Genomic DNA, 9,227 nt, shown 5'->3' with positions numbered 1-9,227 from the left:
CCCTTTCCTGCACATGACTTCTCTTCATAATCTTGGTGCCCCTCCCCCCCCATATGTAGTTAGCTGTTTCTGATCTTGGCTCATCCTGCAGTTAAACCAGTCTACCACATTGCTACAAAAGCCTGCTTATCTCTTCTTTTTTCCTGCCCGAATGCTTCCTGTCTCTCCAAAAGTCTTTTCCCTTTCTTCTTCCTGCTTTTGACATCTTTGTACTATCAGGGAATTTTCCACTCTGTCCACTTCCCCCTCCCTGCACAGAGAGTTGCAAAAACTAACTTCAGCTAATCTCATCAGCATACAGTTGTTAATGATTATCCATTGCCCTGGTCTGGTGGGTACTCTACCACAGCCCATGTCAGCAAGTGGTGGAGTCCACATCCACACAGAGACATTCCCAAATAAAATAATTTTATAACCATCAGAATTCATAAAATTGTACATAGACAGGTCCTCCAATTTGTCTTTGGGGGCGGAGAGAGGAACATCAGTGAGAAGTCTCCACCAGAGGGAAGGTGGAGGTAGGAGAGATTGGTTGCTAACTGTTAACTTAAAGCATCTGAAGAAGTAGGTGCTTTGGAGGACAAGGTCATTATTCGAAATGATGTGGACAAACTGGAAAAATGCTCTGAGGTAAATAGCATGAAGTTTAATAAGGACAAATGCAAAATACTCCACTTAGGAAGGAACAGTTTCACACATACAGAATGGTAAATGTCTGTCTAGGAAGGAGTACTGCAGAAAGGCATCTAGGGGTCTCAGTGAACCACAAGCTAAATATGAGTCCACAATGTTACGCTGTTGCAATAAAAGCAAACATGATTCTGGGATGCATTAACAGATGTGTTATGAGCAAGACATGAGAAGTCATTCTTCCTCTCTACTCTGCACTGATTAAGCCTCAGTTGAATTATTGTGTCCAGTTCTGGGTACCACATTTCAAGAAGGATGTGGAAAAATTGGAGAAGGTCCAGAGAAGAGCAACAATAATGGTTAAAGGTCTAGAGAACATGAGTTATGAGGGAAGACTGAAAGAATTGGGATTGTTTACTTTGGAAAGGAGAAGACTGAGAGGGGACATGATAGTCGTTTTCAGGTATCTAAAACGATGTCACAAGGAAGAGGGAGAAAAATTGTTCTCCTTGGCCTCTGAGGATAGCACAAGAAGTAATGGGATTAAATTGCAGCAAGGGAGATTTCGGTTGGAACGCTTCCTGATTGTCAGAGTGGTTAAACACTGGAATAAGTTGCCTAGGTTGTGGAATCTTCATCTTTGGAGATATTTAAGAGCAGGTTAGATAGACATCTATCAGGGATGGTTTAGACGGTACTGGATCCTGCTGTGAAGGCAAGTAACTGGACTTGATGACCTTTCAAGGTCCCTTCAAATTCTAGTGTTCTATGATTCTAAGAACATACTTTAGTACTCTGAGCTATGCCTCAGAGTACTCAGGGTACCCAGCTGTGCCTAGATATTGGCTATATATCTTGTTTATTCATGAGTGGCCTCTGCGTAACCAAATAGGAAGCCCCGGAGATGGGCTCCAAGAGAGTCCAAGCTATCGAATGGCAACTACCACATGGGCTCCATAGCCTAAAAGAAAAATGTTGCTAGGTCAGTTTTAGTCCATAGGTATATGGTAAAAATCCAGAATTTATATTTAAATGTGAATAATGAGACACAACAATTTAACTTTTTTCCCCACTGTAAGCACTGTAGTTTCCCTTCCCAGTTTCCTATTTTCTAGATACTTTGGGTCAAGCGAAGCACACTCCTCTAGTGAAGGTTCCCATGGAAGACTACAGGATGAGTGTATGGTGCTATGTTAAAACTATATTCATTAGTTGACTAAGCTAAACTTTCAGTAGTCTGATTCTTCAAAGACTACACTGGTCTCCAACCTCCTTCTACGTGCCTATGGACTGTTTCCGAAAGTCTTGTCCCTTTCTTCTTCCTGTGAATCCTTTTTAAACCCTATTATTTAATCTTTCCTTTAATCCTTTTACTTTGAAGCATGGTGTGCAGTCTTCACTGGGATGAGAACATTACCTTCCTCCATACATGCAGATAAAAAATTAAAATGTGATTGTGTGTAAAAGAGGTCAGGTACTTTCACATCTGGAATTTGCTTCTCCCACTCGGTGTAACAAAGCTGAGTTTGTTGACCTTAAAGACATGGTGTCAATCCCATCTAAATACTGTACTACATAGGGTTGTTAGTTAACATGTAAGCATGAGGCTTACTGGTTAACCAGCCCTTGCTAGTGAACTCCAGTGATGGCCAGCTGTGCCAGGCCAGAGCAGCCCTGGCCTCAGAGGGACTGACACACTAAGTGGTGGGCTGCCAGGATCAGGCATGGTGGGGCTTGATGTCAGGCCCTATGTTAAAATGGTTAACTGTTTTAACATCCCCACAATACAATAGTATGTAGTAGAAACACCTACGAGATTAAAATAGCTGCATTTTTTCAGGCTTTCATCTATGAGAAGCTGTGAATCCATTTATGGTGACAATAATCAATATATGTTTATTATTTAGCATGTGACAATTCTGTCAATGTTGTGAATTAAGAAAGAGCCTTTCCCAGCAGGATAAGAAGACCAAAGATGCTCTTTTGGGGATCCATAAACGTAGAAAGGTCATGTTATGGCTTCCAATGGTGAAACAATTTCCAGAGCTGTTACAACAGAGTGCTTGGTAAATGATCAGTGCAGGCGATCTCTGCCCTTCAAAAACAACTTGAAAGGATAAAGGCCAGCTGCTGCATGAGACTAGCCCCAGGCATTTGGCAGAGATATTAACTTCGCTCTATTTGTTTTGTCCTAGGAAACTGCTTTTAATTCAATGTTTATCTAGTTATTTTAAGAATTTCTCACTGAGGAGTCAGTTTCAGGAAAACAAGTTAGGACCTTTCAGACCGTACTGCAGTTTTACACGTGAAATTACATTCCGTTAGAAACAGGGCCCACAATACGCTGTTGGCTTTACTGGGAAAAATTGCATCGAAATCTCTCCCTCGCTTCTCACATGACTTCAACCTATAGTAGTTGGAAATCTGGTCAAATGAATTCTTCTCTTAAGATTTCCACTCTAAGATGTTGGCCTAATCCAAGCCAGAACCAAATGCTCACCTATGCCCGGATGTTAAGGGTCTGCTCCAGGGGTGAGGTGGGGGACAAAACAAGTTGGATTCAGAACAGAGCTTTGAATATGTCAAATTGAAACTCAGGTTTGGCCAAAATTTGTAATCGATGGCAGATCACATCTGAGCTGGGCTCAAATCAAATCCCAGATGTGACGATCTCCTCTCTCCTTCCGTGCACCCCAGTTTTGGAGTGCTTATCATCCCAGCAACTTGACCCTACTTATGCAACTACTAGATCATAGAATCCTAGAGTTGGAAGGGACCTTGAGAAGTTGAATCCAGTCCCCTGCCCTCACAGCAGGACCAAGCACCATGTAGATTATCCCTGATAGATGCCTATCTAACCTGCTCCAGTGATGGAGATTCCACAACCTCCCTAGGCAATTTATTCCAGTGTTTAACCAACCTGACAGGACGTTTTTCCTAATGTCCAACCTAAACCTCCCTTGCTGCAGTTTAAGACCATTGCTGCTTGTCCTATCATCAGAGGCCAAGGAGAACAATTTTTCTCCCTCCTCCTAGTAAGACCTTGTAGCCCGTTGTGGGGCTCGAGAAGGGATTCCTCTTCCTCTGGTCAGCAGGCGGACACTCTGCCCATGTCTGTAGAGCCCCCTTTAGTTCTGGGCCTCAAGCCAATAGTCAGTCTGGTTCAGTATTGTGGCCCAAGCTTTAGTTGAGGGCAGGTGACAAACAAACAGTCTTACGGCCCAGCCCTAGTGCAGGGCAGAGCAGCAAACAAACACAAACAGTTTTAAAGCCCATCCCTAGTTCAGAGCAAACAAACAGTTTTAATAGTAGTTCATTAGCCCAGACCTTATTTCAGGTGGGGCAGTAAACAACATAGTCAGTAGAGAACCCTGGCCCTGGGTCAGGCGGAACAGCGAGCAAACAAGTCCAGAGGGACTGCCCATTGCCCCGGTCTGAGGAGGTGTCTGGGCTGCCCCAGGGCCTGGGAGGGTGCCGGACGCAACACTGCCAGCCCCTCTGGTAGTCCAGCCTCCATGGCTGCCCCTCCTATTACCAGCAGCTCTGCTTGGGCAATGGGGTCACACCTCCCCCAACATGCCCAGGAAAGCAGTCAGGCCCAGCCTCTGTCCAATCTGATTTGGTGGGGGCCGAGGAGGAGAGGGTAGCATGGTTGCTGCCAGGTGAGGGAGAGGGCTCATCCCAGGGGGAGAGTTCCCTTCCCACCATTGTTCCTCCCTTGTCTCCCAGACCCCCCTGAGTATCACCTATGCCCCCACCTGCCCCTGCTGACCAGCCCTCTGTCTCTGAGGGCTGGACAGTCATTTGGAGGAAGTGCACAGCCTGCAGTCTGTGGGGTGGGCTCAATTTCCCCCCTCCGACGAAGAGGGTGGAAAGGCCCCCTGAAAAATGCTGAGGGGGGCCACCACTGTTGCCATCGCCCCTGACGAGCGTCAGCAGGAGGCGCCGGCCAAGATTGCCATAGCAGCAGAGGGGAACACCCCTGTCCCTCTCACGGAGATCATCCCCTAGGAGGCCTTGGATGGAGCCCCCTGACTCTTTACCATCTGTACCATCTGTCGTTGCCACCGAGGCAATTGCTGCTATTGTGTCCGGCAGGGAGGATCCTGGGATGTGGGGTTTGATTTTTAGCTCCATCTTTGAGGAGATCAAGGCCCTGGGTCCGACCCCACTTGCCCAGGGGGAGTACAACCCTGTGCCAACAGGCCTCGGTCTGGGTGGTGACTCAGTTATGCTGCCCCCTCTCCCTCCTCCTACTTCTTCCATGACCCAGGCGGCTGTCCCCGTCCTCACGCTTGGGGCCTCCTCCGCCCGGGTCAACTGGGTCAAGAGCTCTGGCCTGGTGGTCAGTGACAGGTGGAAGGAAGGCTCCCTCCTACCCACACTTCAGGCCATCAGGTGGAGCGCAAGTCCTCTGCTCTATCTTGGCATTTTCTGTCCGCCGTGCATCCTTCTCCGCTGGAGAACTGGCAGGGTTTGGAGGCCAGGGTGGGTGAGCAGCTGTGAAGATGGACAGGACTGTTCTAGTGTCTCTCCCTACGAGGGTGGGCACTGGTGCTGAACCAATTGGTCCTGTCCATGCTCTGGCACTGGCTCAACACCCTGAGCCTGGCCCCAGAGGTCCTGGCCAGACTCCAGAGGACAGCCCTGGAGTTCTTCTGGCCAGGACTGCACTGGGTCTCTGCAGGGATCCTGCGTCTCCCCCTGGAGGAGGGGGGGCAGGGCCTGGTCTGCATGCACAGCCAGGTCTGGACCTTCCATCTCCAGGCTCTGCAGAGACTCCCCTATAGTGAAGGTAGTCCAGCATGCAGCACGTTGGTGCTCGTCTTCCTCTGCCACCTCCGCCGCTGCCGATACGACTGGCAGCTCTTTTTTCTCCACCCAAGGCATCTTCCGTGAGACCTCTCAGAGCTGCTGGAGTTCTACCAGGAACTCCTTCAGACCCGGAAGAAGCTGTTCTCAGTGACCAGGTCTGTTGTGGCCACCGAGGGAGCAGATCTCCTCGCGGATCCCCTGCTCCACAATCCAGCCTTGTGTGTGCAGGTGGTGGAGTCTCCCTCGGTGCACCAGAAGCTGATCCTGGCAGAAACCACCGAGGTTGGAGATCACCTGGACTATGATGGGAGGACTAGGTGGATCCCTGAGTGCTCACTCAGCACATGGAGCACTTCACCTGCCGAACCATCCTACACATACTCCAGGATGTGAAAGGATCTTTGTGGCAGCCTGCTCTCGATTTCCTGCAGTCCGAGGCAGTACGTCCCCTCGTGCAAGTATTGTGTCTGTGTATAACCAAAGAAAACATTTATTAAAAGAAGGACCGTGGCATTAATTTGCAAAAACACTGCAACAATGCTTCAAAAGTAGGTAAACACCTGGGCCACAGTATCTTGGGGCAGCCTCAGTTTTCCACCTGGCTATGTGAAGGATGAATGTCACTTTAATATGCCACTCTCCTTTTCCCACCACTGCACCCCACTCAGAACTGTCTGTCTCAGGTCAAGAATTGAGGGGTGTCTTCAGGTGGGATCATATTCTGCCTTGGGGCAGTGATCAAGTGATGCCTCAACCGCTGCTTGCTGCTGCTGCCTCCTGCCACCGCCCACTCAAGTTACTGCCACCTCTGCTTCCTGCTACTGCCTTTAGCAGCAATGCTGAGTTCTGTAGTTCCACTAGTTCTTAGACAGTTCAGCTCTGTGTGATGTCAGTAGATAGTCGGGAACCCCACAGCTCCTGCATCTCCTTCATTGCCATTGTCTGTAACACTGGCCCCTGCAATCAATTCTTGCAGCAGCCTGATGGTGTTGCTAGAGCATCAGGAACATCCATTTACAGTGATAATTTGGAAAGTTTAACTAGCACAAGCAACAGTTTGATGTTTATTATAGATTTGAACCAGTTGCCTGGTTGTCAGAGGTCAACGTTCATGTTTACGTTAGCTTTCATTTTTATGCAGAATGTAATCGAATAGCAGTGTAGCCCCCCTAGAGTTTAACAGAACACTTCTTTACTTTTTTTTTTAAATCTATTTTTGCTCCATTTTCCCCACACTTATTGTTTCCTATAGGAACTGTGTATCTTTAAAAAGCAGGGCACAACAGCTGAAACACAAGTTTTAAAAATAAAATTCATTCTCAGATTTATAGCTGGTCAGCATTTTTACACAAAATATTTTTTGTGTAAAAACAATAATTTCAATACAGACTAGGGAATGTTATATGTATTTTAATTAGGTTTCATCTTTATAAGTTCTAATGTAACTTTTTCTTTTAGGCTGAAGATTCCAGAAGGCAACCATTTGAGTTGTATCTAGTTCCAGAAAGTTCATTTGTCTGTTTTTAGATTTCCAAAGAAGAAACTAGAAATTTTGAATACATTTTTAATTTAATTCATGAATGAATGTTCAATGACTGGTTATTTAAAAAGAACCATAGCAATCAGCTTTTATGGATAGATGGATGTTTGAAAGCTGATTATATAATGTTATCTTTTTCACCTAGATACTATCATCACAGAACAATACTACGAAGTATAGCACTAACTTGAAAGCAATAAAGCATGGTCAGGTTGCATTGGCTCTTAGAAATATTTGTAAAGCACAAGAAAGACAAGAAATACACTATGCTAGAAGAAAGGGAAAACTACAATCAGGGCTTGGGACTGTGTCACATAAATGGTGGATTTGCTGTAACTTGAAGGTTTTAAACCATGATTAGAGGACTTCAGTAACTCTGACAGATGTTAGCCATCTGTTATGGGAATAGCTTGGTTTTAATATGAACGCAGTTATAGATTTTATTGACTTTGGTAAAATTATGTAGTTAGAATGTATAACTACATGACCTCTTTAGAATGCTCTTTTAAATTGATATGGATTGGGGTTGGGGGTTTTTGCATTCATTTAATGATTTAACTCCAATCCAATACTGCAGCTAGCTTGTTGATTTGATTGTTTTGATATTGATTTACTAGCTGTCCTGTTTCATTTTTAGTGTAACTTTGGTTATACATTCCCTTGGTCTTATTTCTGTTTAGCTTTTAATGAAATTTATTAAAAGACAGTCACATTTCTTTCAGTAATTAACAAGTTTCTAGAATGTTTGAGGTTCTGAGTAGATTCCAACAAGTTAACCTAAAAGCCTGACTAGCCCCCCAATTTTTCTTTTTTGCTTTAAAATGTTCTTTAGAAACAAAAAAAACCTACATTTTGAAAATACAATTTCAACTGGATGAATCTTTTCATTTCAATCAAAAGTGTCAACATTTTCCACTTCAGCATTTCTACTTTGAATCTTTTTGGACTTTTTGTTTCATGAATATTTTCAGCATTTCAATTTTTCATTCCACTTTGGACACAGAGTTCGATTGAAATGTTGAAATTTCTTATAAAAAGAAAATTCTATTTTTCCTTCAACTTTACCTGAATTATTCCTGGTGGACAAGAGTCAAACAGTGGAAAAACATAGGGCTACCACCACCACGCTGCAAGATTTGTATGGCAAATTCAAGGGCTACCCTCAGAGGGTACGTCTACACTACAAAGTTAATTCGAACTAACAGATGTTAGTTCGAATTAACTTTGATAGGCGCTACACATACAAACCTCTAGTTCGAACTTAATTCGAACTAGTGGAGCGCTTAATTCGAACCAGGTAAACCTCATTCTATGAGGACTAACACCTAGTTCGAATTAAGCAGTTCGAATTAAGGGCTGTGTAGCCACTTAATTCGAACTAGTGGGAGGCTAGCCCTCCCCAGCTTGCCCTGGTGGCCACTCTGGGCACCACCAGGGAAACTCTTCTGCCCCCCTCCCGGCCCCGGAGCCCTTAAAGGGGCATGGGCTGGCTACGGTGACCTTGCACCTGGCACGGCACGAACAAGCCATCCGCTGCCACCCAGCCCTCCGCCTCTTCCTGCCCGGGTCCCACCCAGCCTGCCCGGGTCCGCAAGAGGCGGGCGCCCACCTGGTCTAGTGCGGACATCGTGGACCTCATCCACGACATCCGCACTAGGCACAGGAAAGTGGCCATCTAGGGCAGGATAGCTGCCAGCCTGGCCACCCAGGAGCAGGTTTGCATGAAAATCAGGGTGGTCCAGTGAGACCCCCGACCCTGAACCCTGAGCTTAGAACGGCCGTACTGGGTCAGAACAAAGGTCCATCTAGCCCAGTAGCCTGTTTGCCAACAGTGGCCAACACTAGGTACCCTGGAGGGGATGGACCGAAGACAATGACCAAGCCATTTGTCTCGTGCCATCCATCTCCAGCCTTCCACAAACAGAGGCCAGGGACACCATTTCTACCCCCTGGCTAATACCACTACATGGAGCCAACCTCCATGACTTTATCTAACTTCTCTTTAAACTCTATTATAGTTCTAGCCTTCACAGCCTCCTGCAGCAAGGAGTTCCACAGGTTGACTATTTGCTTTGTGAAGAAGAACTTTCTGTTATTAGTTTGAAGCCTGCTACCCATTCATTTCATTTGGTGTCCTCTAGTCCTTCTATTATGGGAACTAATGAAGAACTTTTCTTGATGCACCCTCTCCACACCACTCATGCTTTTACAGACCTCTATCATATCCCCCCTCAGTCTCCTC

This window comes from Pelodiscus sinensis, chromosome 1, assembly GCF_052426305.1.
Source record: "Pelodiscus sinensis isolate ZL-2025 chromosome 1, ASM5242630v1, whole genome shotgun sequence".
Classification (NCBI taxonomy): domain Eukaryota; kingdom Metazoa; phylum Chordata; order Testudines; family Trionychidae; genus Pelodiscus; species Pelodiscus sinensis.
The sequence above is the reverse complement of the archived record's forward strand: the minus strand, read 5'-3'. Positions refer to the sequence as shown.